Raw genomic sequence first — 7,670 nt, 5'->3', positions numbered from 1 at the left:
CAAAGCCCTGTTGCCTGTTTGGTGGGTCAGCCGCTGAGTCCACTGGGGGTTAAACTCAGCCACACCCAGAAACAACCACTTCTCCCCAATCAGTCCACAAACCCACTTCGGCCTTTCTTCTCCATTGTTCTCAGGTCCACCTCCGCTTTTCCTTTTTCTTTGTGACCTTACTTTGTGTCTTTAGACTTGTCGTACGTAGCTGAGGAAACTCGGGACGTGGCCCTGGGCCAGACAGACCCTTGTTCCCGCTCCGGCCCCACAGCTGAGTGACTGTGGGAGGTCACTTGGCCCCTGTGGGCTCCGCTCCCTCCTGTGGGAAGAAGAGACGTTTGTATGGACCTCATGCGGTTGCTGGAAGCAAAATGCTGACACTCGGTCCGGTAGTAGGTGCTTAATGAATGATAGATCGCATTCAGTTAAGCCTGGCTAGTTCTTTCTGCCTGAATGGCCTCTGGACTCTTCCAGTAATTTTGGATCCCACGGTTTATCTGGTGGAATTATCCATTGACCACAGGGCACTTTGTATCACCTCCTGGCATGACGATTGGAGTCACATTGCCCCTCAGCTTTTCCACCGGACCCCATATCCTCCTCCCTGCAGTGGGGGTTCCCTGGGGGGAGACCCCACACAGACATTCCTAGTTCGACTGCAGTTGATTGAACCCCCTTCCATGCCGGGAGCCTTGTGGGGGGCTCACATTTTCTCTGTGGTACATCAGCCTGGTGCAGTCCTGGGCTTTGGGGCCCAGCTTTCTCGGAAGTGTTTTTTTTTTTTCTTGCATCTTTACCTTTGTGTGGTGGGCTCTCCTTCCCCAGCTTTGGGGACCAGTGGGGAGGATGACACCGGTCCCTGGGTCCAGAGCTGGTGTCAGGGCAGATAAGGGCTCGTTTCCTGCAACAGCTCGGTGATCGTGGGCTGCCTGCTCCTCCTCGTTTTCTTCTCTGAAAACGTGTGTTCCAGGAACCGTGTCAACGGCCCTGTGCCCTGGGCGCTTTGTCACCTGAGATAAGGCCCGAGTGCAGGCTGTACGGTGGGAAAAGGTTTCCCAAGCAGTGATGCCACCACTGCCAGCAGTGGCCCGGAGACGGGTTGCCAGCGTGCAGGGAGACCAAGCCCACCTCCAGAGGAGGGGCTGCTGGCTCTGCCGGGGTCAGCTCTCCCAGCCCAGAGAGGGGCAGGGCGCGCTGCCTGCAGAGGGAAGCACCGGCGGCGCCCAGGCTGGTGGCACTCCAAGGCTGAGGCGCTGGGGTTGGGTGGCTGCCAGAGCGGACCGGCCCTGGGTCAAGTCCAGAGTCCAGGATTCCGGTCTCGGCTGCCAGCCCCTCACCGAGCGATGCTGGGTACAAGCTCTTTGGACCTCAGCTTTTGGTCTAGAAAATACGTGTGCCATGGCAGTGATTTAAATATTTGTTTAAAAAACACACACACACGTGGAAATGCTTTGCATTGTTTTTTCAGAAAGGAATCCTACGCACACTCCAAGATTATAAACAGATGAAAGAGCAGTGCTGTGTGGAGGGGGCCGGACTGCCAGGGCTCTGGGCAGCTAGCTCTTCCTGTCATTCTCCGCTGCCACAGGCAGTCCCTGCAGCCCATCCTGCAAACCTGGCCCCCCAAACACAACATGACCCCCCCCCCCCTTGCACCGGTTCCTCTCCAGGGCTGTGCTAGGCCCGCCAGGCAGAGCCAGGGACCTGCATGTCATTGGAGATGCAAACAGGGGCTGTGTGTAGGGATGGGGGTGGGGGGCACACTTCACCCATTGTGACCCACCCACAAGCAGATGGGAAAGGGTGCTGCTCAGCGTGCTAGTTGAATACCAATCACTTTTTTTGTATCAGAATCATGGGCAAAGCATTTTCCAAACACATTTTCGAGCGTCTCCTTCAGATTCGTTTGGATAAAAATTGGGGGCTGGGATTTTGAACCATGTCCCCAGGAAATAATAAATGCATACTCTGAATTAACAACAACCACAGATCAAAACACTAAAACCTTTAATCTGGATTTTTGGCTGGGTGGGTGGTCTCTGGGGGGGAGGGGCAGAAGGAGGCGGGGCCGGGGTGACTTGGAGTGCAGTCAGGGCAAGAATGATGCCTGTCTGACTGTGGAGCGCTTCCCTTGGCCTAGGCTCCACGCTCCCCGATCTGCAAATGGTGTGCGTTACTTTCCCAGGGCTGCGTTGACAGATTAGCACACATTTCATGGCTTGGAACCTCGTCCCCCACCCTGCCCCTTGCCCCCCTGGGCCCAAATGTATCATTTCAGAGCTCTGGAGGCCAGAATCTGAACTCAGGGGGTCAGCAGGGCTGCACGCTCTCAGAAGGTTCTGGGGAAGGTCCTTACTTGCCTCTTGCATTGCCTGGTGGCTCCAGGTGCTCCTTGGCTTGTGGCTGCATCACCCCAATCTCCGCCTCTGTCTTTGCACGGATCTTTTCTCCCTATGTCTTTCTTTTATCAAGACACTTGTCACTAGGGTGAGGGCTCACCTGGATAATCCAGGGTGACCTCAAGATCCCTAATTACACCTGCAAAGACTCCTTTTCCCAAAAGGCCACATTGATGAGTTCTGGAGGTTAGAGTGTGTGTGTACATATCTTTTCAACCCACTGCCCAATATTGTCAGTCCGGGTGTAGCTATGAGGAAACTGAAGTTCAATCCATGGATGTCATTTTCCCATGGCTACCCAGCTGGGGGTGGGGGCAAAGTTGGGCTGGGCCTTCCCCTCAGGACTGTTTTATGGGCCATGTACTATAAAGGGTGGTGGAACCTCAGTCCTTAGAGACCCTGCTCGCAAATCTCCACTTTGCCCACAGAGGGCGCTCAAGGCCAGCCTGTGGACTAGGTGGTTGCTTCTGAGGCAGCGAGCTGAGCTTCTGCAGGGTGGGGAGCTGCTCCATCTGCTTCGAAACCCTTAGCACAGTGCAGAAAACCTTGGACAAGTAAAGTCGAATGCCTGTAAGAAGTCACTGTGCTCATATGTCTCTGTACCGTAGAATGTCCCCAGCTTATAGTTAGTTAGTGGCAATGCACCGGCACCATGCAAGAGGCTGTGCGGCAGGCAGAGCTTTCTCTGGGAGCCAGTTCTTGCCTTTCTTCCAATCTACTTGAGGGACTCAGATCAGTCACTCCGCCTTGTGCCCTAGTATCTAATTTGGGGCTAATGAGACTCTTCCTCTAGGTCTCACAGGGTGTTGCTTTGTTTTATCGGTTAAGAGGGTGCCGTCTGAAGGCAGGAGGGAGTAACAGATAACGTTCCCGAGCCCCTTCCAGCCCTAGGGTTTTAGGAGACAATGGAGCCATGTTTTACACCAGCAGATGTGAGCACACGTCGAGACTGTGAGGCCACGTGACACTGAGAACAATCATGTTCTTTTACTTCAACCAGAGCAAGAAGCTCTGCCCAAACCTCAGTTTGAAGGATGGAGGGTGGACAACAATCCCTTTGTGATGTCAGGGGCTCTGTTTCATGGGAATGGGGTCTGAGCCTGACTTCTCAGAGGGGCGTTTGGGGACCAGGAGGATTGCGGGGTGCAGAGGGCAGGGGTTGAGGGAGGATGAAACATTTTGACATAAGGAAGGCTTTCCAAAAGCTCAGGCTATGAAACCTTGCAACGTGTCTTGGCAATAGGAGATGGTCTCAAAATCAGCCCAACAGAGGTCAGATCCTTGGGGCTCACGTATTGGTTGAGGTCTGTCTGTCTGGTCGAGAGGTGAGAGGCCCCCCTATCTATACAACTGGTTTAGTGCTTGGGCATTGCAGTCAGACAGGCCTGGGTCAAATTCCTCCATTGTCATTGGCCAGTTGTCGACTTTGTACTAGTCACGCAAGCCCCCGAGCCCCAGGCTCCTGGGCTGCAGTGGCGGTAGTGGTGCCTCTCTCTGAGGCTGAGGATGAGGATTGGAGGAGTCAAGGCACGCAGAAGCCCTTCGCTCAGTGCCTGGCACACAGTTAAGTATTTAGAATTTCTGATTATATGTGCGCAGTCCTACCACCCTTTTTTGTGCACTGTAGACAATCTCCAGATTGGGGCAGGAGAGTCCCTGTGCCGTTAAATGGCAAATGCTTGCAAAACAAAGGCCAGTCGAACCTTGGTATTTTTGATCAAAAACCTTAAGTGAAGTCGAGACCTGGTGAAGCCCCAGAAAGCCCTCGCTTTCTGTGCTCGTGGGGCTCTCTCAGGCAGGGGGGTTGGAATGCCCGCGCTCCCCCTGACTTCCGTCGGCTGCTCTGGGGGCTGCCCACAGACAGGCCAGCTCCCAGTCATCTGAAACACCCCCAGAAGGCAGGAATTCGCAATCCGTTCCAAGCTGGAAGTGACTTTCATGTGATGGGGCCGCACTGCTCTGTGCCTCTGTAACTGATTCTCCCAGCCCTGGCGGCTCTCCAAATTCCTGGGATGTGATCAATTGACCAAGCAACTGGGGGTCAGATTCAGGAGGATGCTGTGTGTCTGGTGAGGGAGCGCCCGGCATGGGAAAACTCAACCCCCACGCTTCTTTATACTTTTTTCCCTACTCTTTTCAGGCGTCTCTTGTTAAGTCGGGAGTATCTTGTACAACTCTCAAAGTCAAAAGCATTCAGTTTAGGTAAAAAGGAAAAAAAAAAAAAAGAAAACAAGAAAAAAGTCAGAGCCAGAACTCAAGGACTGAAGAGATGGCTGTCAGTGGCAGCTGTTTATTTTAATTGAGCCCAAATAAACGGAAGTGAACTGAACACGTTCTTGTGAGCGTGCTTGGAGCATTCGCCACCGCAAAGGTGGCCTTTTGCAAGGAATGTAGCCCCGTGAATCCCATAGTGGAATCCCGCACTAGCTGGGCTTCCTGCACTCACTGTGAAACTTTGAGCAAACTTCTAACTTCTCAAGAAGTCGGTTTCTCTATTTCTAAAATTAGTTGGCTTCAGAGTTTCCTTCCCTATTTAAAATGCTTTGGTGTATTTTCGAGTGTGAGAGAAGTGTGCCGTTGATAGAGTTATAAAAGAACTCGCAAGGGCCTCTTGCGTTTGTACACTGCTTCCCGGTGTCACTGGTTGTTCAAGAACCTTCTGAGCTTGGCAGGTGGCGTGCCCCCCCCCCCCCCCCAGCATATAGATGAGGACACCGAGGCCCAGGTAAACGGAGTGCACGGCCGTGAATTTTGGCTGGTGAAGGGAGGAAAGTGAGAATAAAACCCAGATTTCCAGATAACTTTCTCCAGAGTTCTTTCCAATCTTGACGGGTAAGATTGTGGACAGAGCAAGCAGCCGTATCCAACCACGGCTGGTGGCACCACGGCTGGTGGCTGCCAGAGGCAAAATTCCACTCAACTTGTCCTGAATAATGGCCATCAGCCAGTTCCAGGGGCGCTCTTTAGCTTCTCCTTTGGAATTCAGTTGATAACAAAATGGGCATCATGTTACAATGTGGGGTTCCAAGGTGTGCCTTAAAACCAGGCCTGTGAGGGCAGTGTGGCCCCAGGGGACCGAGTGGAGGATGGAACCCAGGCAGGTGGGTACTTCTGCTCCGCCACCAACAAGCTGCTCCTGCCCCTTCATCCCTACCCCTTGAAAACCAGTGACATAAGCTCTAATGTTCACAATACTCAAGGCATTGGCTTTCTTGCTCTCACCTGAATCAACTGTAAATGGGCTGCTCGGCATTCATTACAAATGATGTCACGTGTGGACACTGAGCACTAGAGAGATGGCTGGAATATTTTGCTAGGGGAAAAACGATAGAAAGTCGTGTTTTTTTTCATGAACTTATTTTTTTTGTATAAAGATACAAAATAAGAATACGATGAAGAGAGAAGGATTGTCACATGCGCGTTAATAATGTCTTTTCTCTACGTGGGGGGATGACAAGTGCTTTTTGCTTCTTTCCTTGCTTTTCTGCTTCCTCTTAAATATATAAATTAACCACATGTTAATGCAGCAATTGGTTTTCAAAAATTTCTTCTTTTAAAGGTGTACAGGTGACGACTCGATTTGATTAGGGAAAAGATCGGGTAACTCATTCACTTCCGGGAGGCTGTTGAATAAGACCGATTCCCAGATATCTTCAAAACAGACACAAAGCGTGTCATCTCTAGCCATTGCTAAGTGACCTTCATTTCGTTCAGCGAGGACAGCCGCTCTCAGCTGCCCATGGGTCGGTGGGACCGAGGGCGCCCCTGCCAGGCGCAGCCGGGCCCGGGCGCCACATCTGTTGGCTCGCCTCTGCCAAACAGCTGTGTTCTGAGCAAGCAGCACCATGAGCGTCACCTGTGGGAAACGGGGTCCGGGAGCTGGTCTGCAGGCTGGGGGACAAAGAGCTGACGGTCTCATTCTAACAGGTGGGCCAGGCGGTGGAGAAGGGGCTGGAGCAATGTGAAAAGAATGTCTGTTGCTCTTAGTAATGAGCACGGGTGGCCCGGTTGTTGGATAAGACCCCCGGCAGGATGCTGTTGCAATTTGGCTGAGAACCCACAGTCCCCGGGCTCAGGGCTTACAACACAGAGGGTCCCGGTAGGATGTTCCTCTCGGGCTCTGCTGTGGGGCTGGGGAGACACAGAGCCACAGGGAAAAGGGTGCGTGCACACGGAGAAGCACCAAGTGAGCACACATATTCACTGATCAAAGGGATAGCTTTGTCCCATTTCTCTCAGTCTTGTCGGGAGCAGAGAGGGGCACCTTTCTTTTCCCTCGGTAGGCAAGGGCTTCTCCAAATTAGGAGATGAGATAACACGATTTCATGCATGCATGCATGCATGTTTTTATTTTAATTTTTGTATTTAAGTAGGCTTCTTTGGATGCTTGGGTTTTGTTTTGTGGCAAGTGATACTGTTTGTCCATTTGTGAAGGTGACAATGTTCTTTCCAAAGTGCATTGATTGATGGCAAAAAGAGAGGGTCACTTACAATGTCATTCATAATAGAGTTAGACTGTGGGGCTGGCAAGAATCTTTAAAGTGTGATGCAAACAGCTGGCAGGTAGGCAGCAGTACCCCTCAGTGGCTTCAGATCTGGGGCACCTGGGGATGGGATGAATGGAAGTCACCAGCTCCCAAACCTGCCTGTACACGGGAATCACAGGAGCGTGCAAGGAAGGGCTTCAAAAACCACCCCCGGTGATTCTGATTTAATAGGTCCCAGGTGTGGCCTGGGCCACACCTTTGGAGGTCGTAAAGGACTCCCCGGTGATCCCAGTGGCCGGCGTGCGGGGACCCACTGCCACAGGCCCATTGTCTGAAGTCCCTCGCCTTGGTTTCCTTATCCGCAATAATACGGGGCGTTGAGTGTCTACGTTCTTAAAACAATAAGCAAATACGTTCGAGGGGCTGGTTCGACGTTTTCTCCCTGAGAGGGATGGCAGGGCAGTGTGAGTGAGGCCCCTGGGGTTCAGGAGCACAAGAGAATGTCGGCGCGGGTCTAGTCTGGGGCTGTGGGTACAACGGGAAGAAGGGGGGACAGAAAACGGAGCGGAACGCTGCGTCTCGCCGACACGGGTTTCCGTAATGCAGCTTCCCTGGCCTGTCCCGCTCTTAGGTAGAACCGGCCTGGGATGCTGGGATGCGGTAGAGCTACCATCGAGGATTATGTGGGCTGCCGTGAGCTAGAAGCGTGACTTCAGGCCAGTCCCTTTACCTCCCTGGGCCTCAGTTTCCCCAACTTGGAAGATAAGAGCGTGGAGTAACTAATTGGGCGTGT

The sequence above is a fragment of the Phyllostomus discolor genome, chromosome 7, assembly GCF_004126475.2.
Source record: "Phyllostomus discolor isolate MPI-MPIP mPhyDis1 chromosome 7, mPhyDis1.pri.v3, whole genome shotgun sequence".
Taxonomy (NCBI): domain Eukaryota; kingdom Metazoa; phylum Chordata; class Mammalia; order Chiroptera; family Phyllostomidae; genus Phyllostomus; species Phyllostomus discolor.
This window is presented reverse-complemented; position numbering follows the sequence as displayed.